General features: G+C 37.9%; 1 long non-coding RNA gene across 1 annotated transcript; it reads right to left on the bottom strand.

Moving 5' to 3' along the window:
• Positions 1-1,642: 1,642 nt before the first annotated feature.
• LOC114682551 lies at positions 1,643-14,113 on the bottom strand. The gene is made up of 2 exons (XR_003733062.1): positions 12,239-14,113; positions 1,643-4,650 (listed from the first exon to the last, which is right to left on the bottom strand). It is a non-coding gene; the product is annotated as an uncharacterized LOC114682551 (long non-coding RNA).
• Positions 14,114-21,869: the final 7,756 nt, after the last annotated feature.

The following is a 21,869-nucleotide window of genomic DNA, read 5'->3' on the forward strand; positions in this document are numbered from 1 at the left end:
CCTGGCTTCTCTAAAGCCACAGTTGCTGTTTCAGTATTAGTAAGGTTGCAATTTTAATCAGGAGGTTCACAATAAGACAGATTAAATGAAACAATTTACAATGTGTGTAAAAGTGTATATAGGATTGAAAGAGAGATAACCATGAATATATGCAGTTATGTGAAGAAATAGATAGTTTTAATGAATAAAATATTTAAAGAGAAATTAAAAGTAATATAAAAAATAAGCCACGTAAGGATAGATATTATACAGAGAATCTGTACTGTGCTGTCTTTGAACATTTTAACTGCAGACAGTCATTTGTTTGTAAAGGATGCTGAGTTAAAGTAATATGTATATTTTAAAGGTATTCTGACTTCAACATTTGGATCTAAGGATTGCATTCAAAAAAAGACTCCACTTTTGTTTCCACAGAAAACAAGAGGCTATGGATTTGTTCAAGATTAAGATACATCATGTTGACCTTCCAAGACCCCCTGAAAGGTCTCCAATGACATCAGGGCATAGATGATTCAACATCCAGAATATTTTCAAGAGGATTGGCTCAGACAATACAGCCGCACGAAGTATTCCACAATCCTAAAATTTTCGTTGTGTCCTCATAAGAATACAGTGCCCTCATCTAGCAGAAAGTAGTATGAGAACCTATACACAAATTCCTAAATATACCAAGCTGGATTTGGGGAGAGAATTGGCTCAATCCTTCTCTAAACACAAGCATATTACTAATAAATGTCACCACAGGACTTGGCTTGGCATAATGATCCTTGACGTTCCTACTTCACAGAGGAAACTGCCAGATATTCTATAGGACACAGAGAGAAGTAACTCAGAGACTCTAGATCTGTGGACTCAAGACAGATGCCCTGTCTTTACGGAGAAAGTTGAATGATTGTTCAGGCTGCCAGCTGTCTTTGTCTACTCTGGCAAGACTACAAAATTGCTGGCACCCTTCTCACATTTCTCAGTTCTGCAGAGAGGATGATTGGACCACAGACCTGAGTGCAAGTATCTGAGCTGTTCTGCATTTGGCTGTGCTGGGGGGTTGTCTTTGCACTAAATTTCTATAAATACCCTAGGACAGACAGTGTCAGGGCCCATTGAGATAGGTTGCAGGCCCTCTCAAGGCTATCCTGTATTTTCGATCTGTTTATCTCCACAATCTAAATCCTTCTAATCCTAATATGTCCTGATGCTCTTACTCAATAAAATGCTGGGGAACTGTGGAGTTGGTGGGAAGCCACCTCCACAGGCTTATCAGGAGTTTGTAGGGAAGGATGAGCACCAGAAAAATCAAAGCCTTATATTTAATAAAAATAAATGAATGGAGAGATGTTGTCACCATGAAAATAAAACATCCTGTCATATTTCTTAAGGTATTTTAAATGTTCGTATACATCAGAGTGTGTTATGACTCAAAATGTCTGACCTGAATAAGCGCTTGCTTATGATGAATGTGAATTTTTTAAATTGCTATTATAATATTGTGTGTGCACCTGTCTGTAAGTACACACTGAGGCCATAGGAGGATGTATGATCACCTGCAGATAGAATCACAGAGAACAGTAAACCACCAAATTTAAGTTGCAGTTTTTTAATTTTGGCATGACCTCTATGAGAATACCATGACATTGGACCTTTGTTAATAATATATGGCAGTTGTTTGTCCCAAGGCTCAAAAGGTATATTAAAGAATAACAAATCAACAAAGGCACAAACATGTACATGTCTCTGTGTTTTGTGCAGTTATATCATCAAACATTTCCAGACATATGTGAACTAGGCATTCCTGTGTCACAATATTTTCCATACACCCCAACCCAATAAGTTTCTGTCTCTCTTCACACTCCAAATTATATCCCTTCAAACTTAATTACATGTATGATCAACATAATCCTGTACTGAGTATATAAGCGTTCAATAACCAATGAACACTGAATTGATTACATTGTTTTCACAATAATTTCCATATTTAATGATTGTTTTTGTCTATTTCTTTAATTTGAATAGATTTTATAATATGTGTGCTAAAAGAAGCATAAAAATAAGAAAAAAAATTAACATGAATATTGGTGATACTTATATGTTTGACCAAAAATTTTAAAGCAGGTTTAAAAAATTAAAGTTATGAAAATGATTGTAGGTTCTGCCTCATATTGAATGTAATAGATGACTAACATATGTATATACTTGATCAAAAGTTATGTAATAAAAATTAAAAAAGGAGCATGGGTTTGAAAAGGGCCAGGAACCTGAGACCAGAATGGTGACAGATTTTACAAAAATAGTTTATTCCTTCTGCCAGAGTCATATAGAAATAAATAGAGTCCTAATAACATTGATGTACTCAAATATATATGCATCACTTGGCCCTAATAAGAGATATTACTTCAGGCAATAATTGGGAAACAACACAATGATTACAGACAAGGGTTTTCTAAAGAGCGTGAGACACTTAAAAGCACCATGTTCTGATCTTTAATGTGTTCATCTCTACCTGAGAATCACAGATATTTGTAATGAAAAGATGGCAGAATGCTTTCAAAAGATTCAGAGGTTGTTGCTGATTCCAACATACCATAGTTTTCCACTATTAAATTTACTATCAGACATAGGAATTCAGAGTCTGAGGGGAGATAAGTTCTGCACTGCTTCAAAGCATACTAAAAGAAATATTCAACAAAAAGGAATCATTGGTGTTTATCATTATCAAGGGAAGTATTGAATATGTCTCTGTCATTATCAATAAATAATTGATTTACAACAAAGCTAATGACCTGTTTGGTTTCATACATAGGAATGGGCTGAGAAGTAGGAAAAATCACCTACATGATATTCTGAATGCCAGAACACTTTGATAATGCAAACCAAGAATGCAAATTTGAATTTGTGATTACCTAAATGGCAACATGTTATAAGAAGTACGTTTCCTGTGATATGCTTTATTTTTCAATGCATTTTGCCTTTGGTGACAGATAGAGAAGTATCTGCAGATATTAATGCTCCATATTTTCAATGACTCTACGTTTTCTGAATAAAACTAAAATGCTATTGCCATTTCCACAATAACTCTCCCAGGTTAGAGGAAAGGGTAGGATTTCACTACTCTCTGCCAGATAATAAAGGCTCAAGAGAATTAACTCCCTTGTTTCTAGAGCAGCACATCAATACAGATACAGGGATGCCATACCCTTAAGGATAGCAGTGGCTTCAGAAGAATGAAAGAGCAGGACTCCCCAAGTCTCAGCCAGATACAAAAACCTGAAGTGAAATCAAACGGAGACAGTGAGCCCACATCTTTAAAAAGAAGCTGTAGCTGCAGAAGCAGGCATCTGCTTGCTACACATTTGACAGGATCATGTGACTCAGATCTGTAATCCTAGGAAACATACAATCTTTGACTTTGCTAATTTCCATGGAGTCTGTCTCCCCTTCTATGTAAGGAACAAGCTGCATTTTCTGTGCCAATGTAAATTCAGATTATAATTATATCCATGAGAAACTGAGAACCTTAATACAACAAGAGGCTGATTGGTGAGAACATGCTCTGCTAAAAATTTTATTTGCTCCCATTTCCTCTGATTGAGGAGTGTGTGCTTTCAAATTTTGTTTGTAACAGAAACCTGATAGAGCTAATTTAGTCTTTACCTAGCACTTCTACTTAGAAGGATGATTGGACCATGGCCCTGAGGGCAGGAATCTGAGATGGTCTACACTTTTCTGTACAGAGGTGAGGTCCTTTCTCCACAACTTGGCCTTCCTTTAAATAACCTAGGGCAGAGACAGTATGCTGGATGGATTAGGAGACATGCATTCTCAAAGCAATCCTGTATTTTCTATCTGATTCACTTACCTATATCATTTTAAATAATACTTCCTGCAGGTTCTACTCGAGAAACCTCTGGACAAATGAGGGGGTGGGGCATGGCCCAACCCACAGGAAACAATATGGAGGTTGAGCTCAATTTCAGCAATGGAAAGCAAATCCTGTGTTACTCTTTGAGATCTCCTTCAGAGCTGCTGAGTCATTTCACCCTCCCAAACCAATGTGCACTGCAGCCGAAACAACAAAACTGAAAGTGGAAGACAGGAAATGATGTAATGAATGCTAGACTGCCCAGAATGCAATTCTGAAAAGAGAAAAGCATCCCGTGGTAATTAGAGGTTGATCACATACCCAGGTACTTGTCCCTGTTTCCGGGCTATCTACCTAACAGCCTCACTTTCCACAGGCTGATGGCTTATTGTGATTCTGGGATGCAAATTGTACCTTTCAGATAACAGTTTCCCATATACCATTTTAGATTCCACAAATGCACTTATTTGTGGAATCTGACACTTGAAATTTTCATAGAGTCCCAGGGGGCTAAGTGATAATTGTCACTGATACAGTCATTTCCTTAATGGCTCCTCTGAGGGGATATAATATTAATGCATCCCTGGTTTCTGTCAGGTTTTTTTTTCCCAATGTAAGCCATCCTTGCAGATAGTGGAGGATTCAAATCTTAGGTAGTGACCACAAATATTAAAGCTGAAGCAGTAGATTCAGAGGAAGGATCACATATCCAGCAGAGCAAACAGATGCAGGTGTCTCAGAGCAGAAGTGTCAGAAATCCGACCCAATCCCTGCCTATCCTTTGTTTCTATTGCCTCTGTCTGCTGTGTTATTTACAGTCAGGCTTTGGCAAAGTCCAGCTACCAGCTGGAATTTAGCCAGGAGCCTGGCTACTGAAACTGGGGACTGCCAGCCTTTTTATTCCATCTGTCTGACTCATACTCAAACACACATAGACCAGGAACCAATAAGGATAGAGCTGTCTAAAGTAGAAGGGAAAGCAAATGACAGCAATGAATTTGGAGATCTCCATCAGAGCTGTGACTCATCTCTGTCTCCCTCCTCTCTCTGTGTTCTAAAATGGACAGGGAAAGTGAAAACGAACACAGGATAGAATATATTCACATTGGATTCTGCCTGCAACTAACAGTAGGAAACAGAGTGATGGTGTCTTGTAGTGTTATGAACCCAAGCCACCCCAAATCTACATGACTGGGCATCCTGTCTTCATCAGTCAGGAAGATAGTTTAGTCATCCCAGGGCCTTGCCTTCTAAGTTAACCTATGGTATGTGATTATGTAAACTTCATGTAGCTGGATTACACCATGTGAACACATGTATGGGAGGCCAGCTTTAAATGCTGAACTCCTATCCAAACCATCACCTTCCCATGATCACCTTATCACTCCTCTACCCTATCACATCAGCTGTCTGCTGTGGAATTTTGCTGACACTCCTTAACTCAGCCATATGATAATCCATGCACACCCCCAATCTACATTGGGGATCAAGGCTTCTTTCCCCTGCAGGCTAGCAACACTCATCACTTTCCTCTAAATGGTAGGTACCCTTCAAGGTTATTCTTTTAACACCCAGGTTATAAGCTTGAGGGCTTCCACCACTGAATACATCTCTCCTCCCAGAAACCTTTTATCCTGCCATCACAAAGAGAAATTTTTCATCATACACAGTGAAACAAACAGGGCCATCATAATTGATGCCTTGTCACTAATTCCAGAAAAATGAGTTTTTTTTTTCCCACAACTGTACTCAGTCTCTCTGGATTGGGAATACCATTTATTTTTTTTTCTTCTTCTTGATTCTGTCTTCAGGTTCCCCTGTACCTACTGACATATTCTGCTTCATCAATTTCTGTCTGTGAGTCTAATAAAACTTTCAAATTTCTAGTTTAAACTGTTGTGGATATCGCTCTGTATAAATAAAATTCTGATTGGGCAGTAGCAAAGTAGGACAGACACTTGGATGTCATTTATTTTGTTTTATTTTATAACTGTCAGGAAAGGCCAAAAACGAATACACTAATGACAACCTATGTTGAAAAGCATGTAGATTAAATGGTGTTTATAAGCACTTGGCTGTTTGCTACTCACTGTCAGCATGGACCATCACCCTCCCAGAGATGCAACAGTAGTCATGGTTCCCTGATAGCTAAGCCATGAAACCAGCCTCTCAGCGAAACAAGGATGAAAAGCGGATTAAGAAACTGATCAGGAAAACTCAAGTTGGCTAGCTGAGATGATCCAGATTCACAGGCAACTCTATCAAGTCCTGAGACAAGCTCTGCACTTTTCCATTATGCAGAAAATAGATACTGCTACCTTTCCCAAGACTTGACAATTAATCCCGAATGTATTTTCAGAGCCTACTAAAGTTGTCTTTGCCCTCAAAAAGCAAGAAATAATTTTAAGAAAACTATGCACACATGCCAAAGTGATGGTGTGTGTGTTTTTTGGTTGTTCAATGGCTTATGGTTAAATATCATGTGTATATATATATATATATATATATATATATATATATATATATGTATATATATGTGTGTGTGTGTGTGTGTGTGTGTGTGTGTCTATTTCCCAAATATTTCTTCTAATAGATTTTCATGTAAAACTTTTCAGATAGACAGCAGGGATGGAAATCAATATCTCCATAGCAATTAAAAAAAATGGTGGGTGTGTATGAATAATCCCATGGATAGCATATGGAATATTCCTTTACAATGACTGGATATATATCATTGTGGTTGTTTTAATAAAGAACTTGACTTGTTTAAATCTAGGAAGGATAAATTTATGCAGAAGAACAAGACAATTATGTTTCTGTGAAGAAGGGATGAGGCCCAGAATTGAGAAGAGACTAAGAGAGAAGGATATAAACTTGCAATACTGAAAAAAGGAACCACTCCACGTGGCAGACCATAGATAAGTATTATGGGTTAATTTAAAATGTATGAGTTAGCTAGTAATAAACTTGAGTTATAATTATTAATAAGTCTCTGTGTGGTTATTTGGGAACAGTCTGATGGAACACAAAACACGAGCAACAAATGGCATTCCTACGTGGGTCCAGAATTTATACATAAGACTGAAAAAAATCCACAAAAATGATGCTAAGCACTCACAATAAGGGCTAATAGTGGCTTACTGATCACGGCTTTCCTAAGCACAGATATTGCTAATGGAAAACAGATGCATGGCTCATTTAAGAGCAGGCTTCTTGACTGGGAACATACTACTAATAGGAGCATGACACTTTTAAGGAGCTTTCTGAACAAAAATTTAAATGAATATAATTTTTTTCATGTTTCATGTTTCCTGATGTAGCCTTTTTAAATTTTTTAAAATTTTTATTTCATGTAATAATGATATTTTTCCATCCTTTCTTGCTCCCATACTCTCCAGGTAAGTCCACTCAAATCCCCAATCCTTCCTCCCTTTCCTTTCAAAAGTGGTAAGGTCTCTCTTGGGAATCAACAAAGCACTTAATATTAAGATGAGGCAGGAGCAACTTCTTCAGTGCTGCGTCAAGGCTAAATAAGGCTTTGAACCATAGAGAATATGTTTCCAAGAGCCAACTCATGCATCAGGGACATATGCTGCTCCCAATGCTAGAGGTCCCATGAAATACCAAGCTACAAAAATGTCTCCCAGATGCAGACGGCATAGCTCAGTCACATGCCAGCTCCCTGGCAGTCCTTCCAGTGTCCATGAGCCCACAAAACCTCAGGTCCTCTGTCTATGTGGTTTTTCTCATTATATTCTTGATGCCTGCCCTGTACATATAATCCTTCTATCTTATGTCTTTGACCCTAAGATCTCAATCCAGATGTTGAATCTGCATCTCTGCATTTGTTCCATCAGGAACTGAATGAAGGCTCTATGGAGACACTTAGTATAGTCACCAATCTGATTAAGGGGGAAGGCCAGTTTGGAACCACTCTCCCTATTACTAGGAAAATTAACTAGGGCCCTCCCTCTAATGCTGTCAATAGGACAAAACAGCAGCCTACAGGATAGGAAAAAAAATCTTCTCCAACTACACATCTGACAGAGGATTGATATAAAAAATATAGAATAAACACAAGAAATCAGGCATAAAATTACCAAATAATGCCAGTAAAAATGGGGGACAGATTTAAAGAGAATGTTCTAATCAGAAGAATTCTGAATGAACTAGATACACTTAAAGAATTATTAACACCCTTAGAGTCCAGGGAAATATAAATCAAAATGCCAGTAAGATACCATCCCTAAGATACCTGTCAGAATGGCCAAGATCAAAAGTACTAATGGTAGCATATGTTGAAAGCATGTGGATTAAATGGTGCTTATAAGCAGAGGGACATATGCTACTCAGTGACAGAATGGAGCCAAAAGCTTCTCAGAGCTACAGCAGTAACAATGGCCCCTGATAGCTAAGCCATCAAGATAGGCTCTCAGAGAGGGGGGAGGAGGGGAAAAGAGCCAACCATTAATGTTGTGTGCCATTCCATACCCTAACCTGAGCCTTGTTAAACTGCAAATATCATAGGAATTATGATGTTTCTCATGAGGTCAAAAACAATATAGTAAAGAAAAATTCAGGCACACACAAAAAAATGTGTAGACATGTAAGAATGTTTTTAATTATATATGTATATACCATTGTCTCTGATGTTCTTTTGTTATACACACAAACACGCAAACAAACATACACAAATCATACAAGAAAAATGATGAAGAGTCTCCTTTACATAAAAGCACAGAATTTGGTAAAATTATGTGTGATCATTTTTGTTCTTAAAGAGGACGTCTTTTGAACAATTGTTTACATTATGAGGATGTTATAAACAGTCCGTTAAGACATTGATAGACCTATAATCTCTACGTATAATCATTCTTCTTTATTAAGGTAAAATTTCAGCTAACAGGATGACAAAGCAATAAGGTGAAATTGATGACCATACCAGCTCTTTCAAATGTCATCATTTGCCAACATTTTGCCCTTCAAAGTGTATTGCTGGTTTCATATGGAAAAACAGGTCTAGTTTTCACTCAAATCTTTTTCAGAAATGCAGACATATATCATTGATGGAACACAAACTCTGTGGAATATAATAACAGTATATTCCACATGGCCAGGAAGGTAGAAGACACAGAAGGAGACCGAACATCTGCAACTTCTCAGAAAGAATATAATTTCTGACAATCTTATAAATAGTTATCCACATAACAACAGGCAACATTGGCTGTTACTGTCTAAAAAATAGCATCACTTACATCTAGTAAATGTATTTTACAGAATTTACAGAACTCCAAATCTACTCAAATGGCATATAACTTATGTTTTGTCTCATGTCAACTGATCAATCCATAAACTCAACATTATTCTTTGAATGAGAAAATATTTCATGCAATGGTCAGACACAGTTCATATTAAAACAAAAAGGATGTCTGCATGAAGACAGTGTCTCTTAACAACGATATGGAAGTAAAAAAAAAACAGAAATAATAGACAAATTGAGTGCCAACAAAATAATACATGAAGGCAATGAATCAACCAAAAATGGGTAGCACAGTAAAACCACAAACTGTGATGCCAACATTGATGGAAACTCACTCAAGATCCCCACTTAGCAGAAAATCTTGCACAAATATTGCATGCTAAGATAGAAAGAATCCATTTATACTGTACTCTAACACTGATAGTCCTTTCAACTACAAAAGGTCAATGTTCAAATGACTACACCTTATCACCACATTCTGTACAGTTTGTGAGTTAGTTATGTATACATTTTTATGTGTACAATTTGGTAAAATACTTTTAATAAATAGTGATATTTATTTTGACAATTTACTGTGCAGATATTATGTAGCAGAATGGAAAAAGAGAGTGCAAAATGAACTCAATTCAGTACTCATGCATGAAATTAAAACCTATATCAAGAAAGTATACACATGCATATGTATCTGTGTATATGTATATATATGCATAAGCAAACTCATGCATATACACATACATATACTTATATAAATGTTTTAAGGTTGTTGAAATGCATCATAGAACAATAGAAGAGATACTGTGAAAACTGAATCCCTTTTAGAATGAATAGTATCAGTTTTTTCTCACTAATGGTGCAGTAATGTGTTATTTGTATTACTTCATGGACAAAATTATATCTTTAGCTCCAAACTGGAGCTTAAAAGACCATTTCAATAATATACTTACACATCCCAATATGATGAAAATAAACTATTTTTGAAGTACCTACAATCTTATGTCATCATAGAACAGAAATGGTATTGTTGCTATTTACAAGCTTAACTGGGATTGACTGCATGTGATAAGGACTGAAGGTTAATCTGCAAGTTCGTGGACTAAATGATGAGAAACAAAATTTCTCACTCTCATGAGCTACATATCCTAAAAGAGAAAATAGTGAGCAACTCTCAAATAAAATTTTTATATGTGGCCAAAAAATCAGGGTAGGAATCAAATATTTATTCAAGAAAAAATGAAAAATGTATGTTTATTATTATCAAATGAAGTATTGAATACCTGTCTGCCATCATCAATAACTAATTTACTTCAAATAAAGTCAATGGCCTCTCTTTTATTAGGTAAAGGAATGGACTGAAAATTAGGAACAAATCACCCTCAAGAGACGCTTTTTGAAAGAACACAGTGATAATGAATTCAAGAATGCAAAGTTGATACTGTGAATAGCTAAAAGGCATATTAACAAAAAAGGATATTAACAAATAAGTTTCCAGTGCTATACTTTATTTTTCCTCCTTTTCGATCTGGTAACAGATAGAGAAGTGACTGCAAATGTTACTGCTCTATATTTTCAGTGCCTTTATGGTTCATGAATAAAATTATAATGCCATAGCCATTCCCACAGTAAATCTCACAGGGGAGAAGAAACAGTGGGATTTCACCAGTCTCTGCCAGGTACTAAAACATCAAGGAAATCAATCAACTTCATTGCCCATAGAGAAGAACATCAAGACTGGCACAGGTTTGCTACTTCCTTAAAGAAAGCAGTAGTTTCAGAAGAAGGCAAGAGAAGGACTCCCCTAGCCTATGCCATGTCCTAAAGCCTGAAGTGAATTCAAAATAAGAAAAAGAGATCACATCTTTAAAGAGAAGCCATAGCTACAGAAGGAGGAATCTGCTTGCTGCACATTTGAGAGGATTCAGGTCTGAAATGCTTGAATCAAACTATCTTTTTTTTGGAAATTTCCACGGGATCTGTCTCTCCTTGTATTCCAGGAGCAATCTGCCTTGTGGACACCAAATAACAATCGGATTTTAGTGTGCTCATAAGCAACTGAGACCCAGATTATAACCACAGGATGACTGGTGAGAAACTGCTCTACTGACAATTTTTTTTTAACACTTCTTGCTTCCGCTGGTGGAGGGTGTGCATTCAAATTTTGTTTGGAATAGGAACCTGTTGGAGCCCATTAGGCGTTACCCAGCTGGTATGCTTAGAGAGGATGACTGGATCATGGGTCTGAGTGCAGGTGGCGGAGATGACCTGCACCTGTCTCTGCAAGGGGGGTTGTCTTTTCTCTGCCCCTTGGCATTGTTTTAACAACCCAAGGGCACAGACAGTAGATGCTGGATACATTAGCATACAAGCACTCTCAAAGCTATCCTGTATTTTCTTTATGTTTCTGTCTCCTAAATCTTTCTAAATAATATTTCCCAGTGCTTATATTTGAGAATTTCTGGGGAAAGGAGGGTGTTGGATATGGCCCAAACCACAGGAAACAATAAGGAGAGTGAACTCAATTCCACCAATGGAAAGCACATCCTGGGCACTCTTTGAGATCTCCTTCAGAGTTGATGATTAATTTCACGCTCCAAACACAATGTGCACTGCAGCCAAAACAGCAAAACTGGAAGTGGATGACAGGAAATGATGTACTGAATCTTAGGCCCAGAATTCAATTCTCAAAAGAGAAGAACAACACAGGGAAAGTAGATGGTGATCATGTACCCTGTACTTGGCCCTGTATCCTGGCTATCTACTTGAAAGCCTCAATTTCCACCTGCAGATGGCTGATTGTGATTCTGGGCTACAAATTTTCCCTTTCAGGTAACCATTTCTGATATGACATTTTAGATTCTCCAAATGCACTTATTTATGGAATCTGATTTTTGAAATCTTCATAGATACCCAGGTAGCTAAGTGAGAACTGTCACTGACACAGTCATTTTGTTAATGCTCCTCTGAGGGAGCATATGATCAATACATCACTGATTTCTGTCAGGTATTAAGGTGAAGTACTGGCTTCAGAAGAAGGAAACATTCCCGACAGATCAAGCAGGTGCAGGTAATTTAGAGAAGGATTGTGGGCAATACCACCAAACCCTGTTCCTCCAATTTTCTACTACCTCTGTCTGCTGCAGTTCTCTGGGACAGTTATCACTCTCCTGTGTTGTTTCCAGTCAGGCTTTGGCTAAATCCAGCTACGAGCTGGAATTTAGCCAGAAGCCTGGCTAGTGAAACTGTGGACTGCAAGCCTTTTTATTCCATCTGTCTGACTCATATTCAAACATACAACCAATAAGAAGAGAGCTGTCTAAAGTAGAAGGGAAAGCAAATGATGGCAATGATTTTGGACATCTCCATTAGAGCTGTGACTCATCTGTCTCTCCCTCCTTCCTGTGTGTTGTAAAAGGAGCAAGGAAACTGAAAAAGGAAAACATTATAAAATGAAATTACCATGGGTTCTCACTCCAACAGTAAATTACTGCCTTATGGTCTATTGTGGTGTTATGTGTACCAATCAACCCCTAACTACATGACTGTGCATCCTCTGTCCATCAGTCAGGAAGATAGCTTAGGCATACCAGGTCCTTGCCTACTAAGTTACCCTATGGTATGGGATTATGTAACCTGTATGCAGCTTAATTACATACTTTATGTTCCTGCATGACATAACTATGTGCGATATGAATAAACCTGAAAACAAGACTGTCAAATCTAGCACAGTCTATCTGAACAGCCACATGAAGGCCTCCAGGTTTCTGTTTTTAAATTTGTAAAGAAAGCCACTAGGCTTGAGCCAACCCCTGTCAATGTAGGTCCCCTGGGCCTCATCTAAAACGCTATTGATATGGACATAGGTTAGTTGACTGACCTTGTGTAACTGATGGCATTAGGACATCAATCGAAAACCAACATACAGGCAATCTCCTACAGTGTTAAGTGATGTTTGAAACTAACGAGGTCCTTACCCAACAACATTCATGTCATACCCAAAGCTAGAGTAGCCATTATTATATATGGATAATCCATTTCCCTCCTTTGGACACTGGAGGCCCTTACTGCATCCTGTGGGAGTTTTGCAGTCTTACCTGTCATTCCAATCTCCCTGTTTTCTGGGTAGAGGGACATATTAACTTACCTCACCAAAACCCATGACTTAAATGTATGTTCATGGGAATATCTCTTACACACAGTTTAGTATGTGGAAACCTGCCCTGTGTGCTTAATGGGAAGAATTTTTTTTGCTAAGGCACTAGCTTCTAGTTCATTAGAGCCCATATTTCCCTACCCCAGATTTGTCAGCAGCTCTTATCCTCCTCCTTCTTGGCACTCAGCACACTACCTCTGACATGACATTTCCCTTTCAATCTCTCATGTATACCCCATGGTCTTGGATAGCCAGAACCCTTCTGTTGCTAGAAACTATCACTCTATTGTTATCCAGTTCCAGCACCCTACCTGGTATATCACTCAAATTCAGTACACTCTTTTACCCCAGAGCCTTAGAGGATTTAAGCCTGTTATCCTTGAACTTCTCAGAAAGATGCTACTTTATCGAAATTCTTCTCCTTTTAACATCTCTTAGAGTTGAGAAGCCTAATAGAATATACCTCCTGATTGAAGACCTGCATGTAGACCAGTTTCTAAATGGTATCATAAAATAAAAAACACAGTGCCAAATATAGGGGTGAAGACTTAGAGATCAGGGAAATGGGAAAAGTCACAAGCAAACCTTACCTCACCAACCCTGCAGCTTCCAAATGCAAGCTACTTGGCCTCTTACACATGCTCTTATTGCCTTTTTCTTATGCCCATTAATTGGCTATAATAGCCCAGCTATCTCTTTTTACATTGTATGTCTGTAGAGAACTACGTGTCTTTGTGTTTGGTACTGGCCTTAAAGGAGTGTGACACCATGCTTTGCTCTGTTCCCTAGTATGGCATTGAACACAGAGAGACCCTGTCTGATAAGTGTGCTACCTGAATTTTTGTTTACTTAAAATGGCTGTCCTTTCCTGCCTGATCTCTGGCAAGCTTTATTAAATCATAAATAAAATATCACCACATTTCAGCACAAATAAAATATTAGTACATCTGCAGCTCATTAGATCTTCAGGGGTCCTCTCAATCCTGTTGACTGGACTTTACTCAATTCTTTACAATATCCCTTTAGAATCCACACACATTTAGAAACACACTACTCAGTTCTAGATCTCAAAGATACCTTCTTTCCAATACCTCTCAGCCCTCTGTCTCAAAATATCTTTTCCTTATCCTGGGCAGATAATGACACTTACCTATATATGTAGCTACCTTGGATTGTCTTGACACACAGATTCATGGACCTCCCACAACTTTTTTTATCATTCGCCAGCTTCTGGCTTGCTCTCTTTCTCCCTCATTGCCTTTACATCTTACAATTAGTAGATTACATTCTTCTCTGTGACCCATATGTGTAAGTTATTCAAACTAACACCTCTCCTCTTCTACATTTTTTGTAGAGTTGGAGTTATGGAGTCTCAAGTTCCAAAATCGAGCTCTCCACTCCTAAGATGATCTATTTGGGTGTAAACTTTACAATATCGTACTAGGCTATAACTTCACATATAAGCATCTAATTCAGTCCTTTGTAGGATGCTCCACAAAACAGGATATTCTTACCTTTCAAGAAATAGCTGACTCCTTGTAATCCTGTGTTTGATCTTTTTAATCTCCTGGGTTACTCCTTTTATGAGGCAGCTCAGGGAACCTGCATTAATCCCTCATTCACCCCATTATTAATCCTTTCCAGAAATTGCAATAGTCTCTGCTTCAGGAATCTTCATTCCAGCTCCCTAATGTCTCTCATCTATACCTTCTATTTGGCACAGGGCCAATTCCTAAAAGATATACATACTCCAAATATGCTTTTTATTTTTGATTTGCAAGACAGCTAACTCTGTGTAAGTTTGGTGCCTATACTGAATCTCACTCTGTAGACCCCACTAACTTTAAACTCACAGACATCTGCCTGGGTCTGACTCCAAAGTGCTGGTATTAAAGGCATGTACCACCAACACCAGCTTCCAAATATACTTTGCATATCCTCCTATCCCACACTCATATCTGGAAAAAGCATGGGCATCTCACAGAGAAAGGACATTTCATAACTAACTCAGGGTAAATATTGGTCAAGATAAAAGTATCCTATTTCTCAAGTGTAATAGGAATTATTCACTGCCAATCTCATCAGACTGACAGCTCTGTCATCTGTAAGGTAAATAACTATATCAACCTAACATATACGACAGTGGGCAGTCTAGAGCCCAGGCTCATGTCCTTCACCACAGGCAATACATATAGTTCAACCCATATCCTCACAGTCATCTCCTATTACTAGGCCAATTCTGTCGTACCTACACCAGCTCTTTCATGCTAATAGTCATGTTCTGTTTCAGTTAATAGAAGGGAACCTACAGCCCCACTGCTGTTGGATGTTCTGTATGCTCTGAATGTCTCGCTCTGATTGGTTAATAAAAAAAAGTAATGATTTCCCAGTAGACAGGCAGGAAGTATAGGCAGGACAAAGAGAGAGAAGAATTTGTGGAAGTGAAAGGCTGAGTGAGGGAGATGCTGCCAGAATCCATGTTGAGAAGCAACATGTAATAATACTGTTAAGCCACGAGGTACATGGCAACTTATAGATTAATGGAAATCGGTTCATTTTAGATATGAGAATAGTTAACAAGAAGCCTGATCCATAAGGCCAAAGGGTTTGTAAATAATATTAGTCTTGCTGTGTTTTCTTGTGTGTGAGTGCAGCGGGAGCTGGGCATCAATAGGATAACTTCAGCTACAAGCGGCACCCAATGGCTCGAGTTTCCACCTGAAATCTGAAATTAACCAATTCTAACAGGAGCAGGAAACATGTCTCATGTGGGTGTTGAGATCCTGCAACATGCGGGCTTGAAGTACTCTATGGTGGGTTCGATGCATGTGGGCTTAACCTATTCCCACTGAGTTACAGAAAGTTTTCTGTAAGACAATACAACCCCATGGACTATTCCATAATCCTAAAATTTTCTTTATATCCCCATAAGAATAGAGCATCCTCATCAAGCAGGAAGTAGTAAGAGAAGCTGCACCGAAATTCCCAAATATGCCAAGCTTGCATTGGACGTGAAAATGGCTCACTCCTTCTCTAAACCCAAGCATATTGCTAAAACAGAGGTTGAGAGATTCTTTTTTTTTTCCCATAAAGAGCCCTCTGGTGGGGGATAGGTATAAAGCAATATTTTTATTTAGAAAGGGTTGATTTAAATAAAATCTCTTTATAAAAATAAAAATGGGGGATAGGACATAGATATGATAGGAAGAACAGGTAAATGATTGAATGTACTTTTAAAGAACAACTTGTTTAAAATGATTTATATTGCAATAGATTTTAGTTATTGATACAAGATTAAACTTAATTTTGTAATACTGTATATACATTTCTACTCTTGTTTAAGATATTATGTTTATGTAATTCATTTAGACTGTACTGGATAATTAAAAATACCAATTAATAATTAGTCTTCTATGATACTCAAACTTATATTCATGTTAAGTTTTCTTGGTATACATAGACAAATTTCAGTTAGATAGGTAATATTCAAACACTTCTAAGACCTACAGAATATGGCATTTAAAATATTTTTAAGAATTTAGACATTCTGGACAGTTAGACATGTCTGTTCCTGGCATCACCAAATTACTTCAGAGAGGAGGATGGACATTGAAGACACTCCGTATGGAGTTAATCTTTTTCTTGGCAAAATATCCATTTGGGCAAGAAACTGTTCTTGCCTGGACTAATTGATAAAATATGTGACTCAACATGCAGGAAACATAGGAAGGTGACCACTGAACTTTGTTTGGCAAAATGGTAGTTTAGGTTCCTATTTCCTCAAGGAAATTGTGTCTACAGGACACAAAGAGAAATAACTGAGAGACTCTAGGTCTGTGGGCTGAGAAACATACCCCTTCTGTATAAAGGAACTTTGGATGTCTGTCCAGGCTACCAGCTGTCTCTGTCTATTCTCACAAGACTCCTGAAAGTTACTTATATCATCCTCATATTTCTCAGGTAGTGGTATAATCTTCTGAGGTCTTTGATATAGTTGAAGCCTAGATAGTTATACCTTTCCTTAGTTATGATAAAAGATAAGTTAGATATGAAAACTTAGCCCCAAAAATATAGGATAGAGAGGATATCTTTGATAATCTTGCAAGTAAAATATACTAGATTTTTTAACTATAATTCTTGCTTGATAATTGTTTTGTTATTTGTAATTTTACTATGTGCAAAGTAAAACCTTCCTTTTGAAAGGAAGAACAAAAGAAAAGGCAAAATGCTGAGGGATGTTCTGTATGCTCTGAGTGTATTGTTCTGATTGGTTAATAAATAAAGCGCTGATCAGCCATTAGCCAGGCAGGAAGTATAGGGGGACAAAGAGAGAGTAGAATTTTGGGAAGTTGAGGGTGAGGGAGGGAGATGCTGCCAGCAGTCATGGTGAGAAGCAACCTGTTAAAAAACTGGAAAGAAAACAGCCACATGGCATCTTAGAGATTAATAGAAATGTGTTAATTTAAGTTATAAGAACAGCTAATAAGAGGCCTGAGCCATTAGGCCATATACTTTGCAAATACTATAAGTCTCAGTGTGTTTTCTTGGTTCTGTGTACCATGGATTCTGGAAAGGTACAGGATAACTTCATCTACACCTACTTATGAGGACTTACAGTCCTTTACTGGCTATTGTTAAAGTTGTCAGACAGAATACAGTTCTACATTTTGGAGCCCACAATTTCACACCAACCAGGTTACAGGGTACATTCCAAGGCCTGAGTGGCAGCTCAATTTAACATATATACCCACAGTCAGACAAATTAAATGTCTCCTCATGGTCATGGACTCATTTTCTAGTTGTGTAGAGATATTTCTTGTTTCTACTAAGTGTCCTCAGACATCCTTCCCTAGGATTTGGGATCCCTGCATTTCTTCAGTCTGAATTAGTCTGGAGTTCATCTTCCAGATTTCTAGACCATATCTAAAGCTTTTAATTAATGTACGTTGGAATTTTCATATCCCTTACCATCATAAGTCCTCAGGGAAGGTACAGTATACCAATAATCTTTAAAATACAATCTCATTAAATGCCATCGGAAATTCATTCTGACTTGGTGAAATCATTGTTTCTATCTCTTTTCAGGTTCTGGACACTTCCCAAGGAAGCGCTATCAATCTCACCATTTGAACTCATGTATGGGTGACTAGCTCTAACCCCTGGCCTCTGATCCAAACTTTTACCTCTCCCTGATAACCTCCTCACTCCTCTATTCTATCACCTCTGCTGTCTCTTCTGGATTTTTGATGACTACTCCTTACACCAGCCATGTAATAATCCATGCCCTACCCTCTATCCACTTTGGGAATCAGGTGCTTCTTTACCCGCCAGTCCAGCAAACCTCACTCTTATACACTAAATGGAAGGTAGCCTTCAAGATACTTCTTGTCATCCCCCACAGGTGCTAAACTTGAGGGCTTTCCCCACTGGATACATCTCCACAGCCTAAAACTTTTATCCTGCCCTCACCCAAGAGAAATTGTTCTTCATGTACAGTGAAACAAACAGGGCCCCAGTCTCTTCAGTTCCAGAGGACATGAGGATTAATGCCTTGTCACCAATTCCAAAAGAATGTGGTTTCTTCACACAACATTCAATCCCACTAATTGTGAATACCATAAGTTTTTTTCTTCTTCCTGATTCCCTCCCCAAGTTCTCCTGTCCCTACTGACATATTCTGCTTCCTCAGTTTCCCTCTGTTGACTCTAATAGAATATTCAAGTTTCTAATTAACTACCCAGCTAATTGTTACAAGAACAATATCAGTCATAGATCTGGAGGCAAAAGAAATATCAAAATATATCCATAATATTCTGGTAAGAAACCCTAACAGACCAGCGGTATAAACACCTCAGTGTCAAAAAGGTCTTCACTCTGTAAAAACAAACTTTAGCATAACAATCTATCATTGTTAAATGAATGCCCTCAATCAGTTATCACCTGTGTCTCCTTGATACTAAAGTAATAAAGGAAACAGGTGCCTTAAGGTTTTTCTAAAGAATAATAAAAAATCATAATTGATAATGGAAAAAACTAAAGTGTGATACACATTACTTTCTCTCACTCTTCTTCTCCTGCTGTGGATATTGCTCTGTATAATAAAATGCTCAATGACCAGTAGCCAGGCAGTAGTATAGGCAGGATGAGCAGAGAAGAGAATCCTGGGAACAGGAAGGCTGCATAATTTAAGATACCAGTAAGCCACAAGCTACATGGCACAGTATAAAGTAATAGAAATGGGATAATTTAAGATATAAGAACAGATATCAAGAAACCTGACACAGCCATATAGTTTATATGCAATATGAGTCTTTGTGTGTTTACTTGGTTAGGTTTGAGCAGCTGTAGGAATGGCAGGTGAGAAAGATTTGTCCTGACCTTGGGCCAGGAAAGCCCAGGAAAACTCTAGCTACATTCTTCTCTCTGTCTCTCTCTGTCTCTGTCTCTCTCTGTCTCTCTCTGTCTCTCTGTCTCTCTCTCTCTCTGTCTCTCTCTCTCTCTCTCTCTCTCTCTCTCTCTCTCTCTCTCTCTCTCTCTCTCTCTCTCTCTCTCTCTCTCTCTCTCACAAACCCTAACCAATAAAATTCTGATAGCAGCAGAGTGCTAGACTTTATAAGATCATGGCTCACAGCTCAAGATTTTAAATTCCTTTTGGTTGCTTCATAATATGTTTGATATTTTATTACTGATAAACTTGAATCTTCTTCCAAGCTCTACAGCCAGATTGGATACACCTTAGCAGTTGAGATCCCCTTCAGATAAGTATCATTAAAACTTTACCGGTCACAGGATGTACTTCCCTCTTCCTGGGGAACCCAGCAAGATAAATTTATTTCTGTACTTCTTCATCTGCCTCTGCAGCAACTTGTCAATTTCACAGGTTACAAAACAGAAGATAATATTCAACTACCTTTGATTGTCCAGCCACCTCTTGAAAAGACCCCTTCCCTATGCCCAAAATTATTTAATGCCCAACACGTCAGCTTGAAGCAATTCTGGGTTGCAAAGAACCCACGTTCCCATTTATCTGCCACCCTTACCCCCTAATGTTTTCCTATATCTACAAGTGTAGTAGGAATGTAACAATTGCTAGCCACCCCCTAACTAAATAACCATGCATATAATGCCCATCAGTCAGGTTGAATGCTTAGTCATCCCAGATCCTTGCATCCTATGTGATCCCTGTGCTAGATGAACATGGAATATGCTTGCAGCTTGATCAAGTAAATTGTGTGCATGTGGACATAGACACATAAGGCCACAAGCACATGCTCAGAGGACCAACAACAGCAGATTCCCCCCAAGCCTGGCCACCTTTTTCACACAATTCACTTGTAGTATGCCTATTGCACAATCTCTCTTTTTCCTTCTCAATTAATATTCTTCCAGTGGGGTTATTGCACTTTTTGTTTTCTCTCACATGGTAAATAGTGATAAGATAAATAATAGATGCGCTGAGAGAACTTCTAGCTGATTGGCCTAGATCCTATCTATTTACAAGAAAGTATTTATGCCTATCTCGACTTTGCTGATTGTGACTAATAGCTCTCAAATACATCTGGCTGCTCTCTGTGTGATCTGTTTGTGTCAGAAACTTATGTGTGTTTTCTTATGTAGTATAATTTTAATTATGATATATAATTACATATATTGTCGCATAATTATAATTTATAATCATAATTTTACATGCAGTTAAATAATAATAATACATAATATATTTATATCTATTAGAGTGTTCTACAAAAAGCTATTATGGTTGAAGAAAAAATCTTGACTTCAAGCTTTCTTCAAAATAGTGCCAATAGTAATATAATATCTCACAGTGTCTTAATGATAACGAAATATATTAAGATTAATTTATTTTATGAAAATATATACATATATTTATATTCTGAGCAATTATATTGTCTACTCTAAGTCCCTAGAAGTGATTGCACAGTTACATTTGCATGGGTTGCAACAGTAGTCAGAGCTCTTGATACCTAAGCCATTAAGTTGGTCTCTCAGAGGTCCACGTGGGGGGATGGGAAAACAACAAATGTCATGAGCCAAAACATAGAATAACTTGAGTCCTGTAAAACTGCAACTGTCAAAATGGGTCAGGATCTATCTCATGAGATCAAAAACAATACATTTGATTATTAAAGAAAGATCCAGACAGAAAAAAAAAACACCTAGTACTGTAGAATGGTCTGTATGGCAAATGTATCCTCTGATTGGTCAATAAATAAAACACTGATTGGCTTATGGCCAGGCAGGAAGTATAGTTAGTGGGACTAACAGAGAAGAGATTTGAGAGAACAGGAAGGCAGAAAGATACACTGCCAGCCTCTGCCATGACAACCAGCATGTGAAGATGCTGGTAAGCCAGGAGCTAGGTAGCAAGGTATAGATTTATGGAAATGAATTAATTTAAGCTATAAGAACAGTTAGCAAGAAGCCTACCACGTCCATACTGTTTGTAAGCAATATAAGTCTCTGTGTTTACTCCATTGGGTCTGAGCGGCTGTGGGACTGGTGGGTGAGAGACATTTGTCCTGACTGTGGACCAGGCAGACTGGAGAAAACTCCAGCTACAGGCTAGATTGTTTACTGTGTGTTTAAAA

The sequence above is a fragment of the Peromyscus leucopus genome, chromosome 1 (assembly GCF_004664715.2).
Source record: "Peromyscus leucopus breed LL Stock chromosome 1, UCI_PerLeu_2.1, whole genome shotgun sequence".
In the NCBI taxonomy this organism is placed as follows: Eukaryota; Metazoa; Chordata; class Mammalia; order Rodentia; family Cricetidae; genus Peromyscus; species Peromyscus leucopus.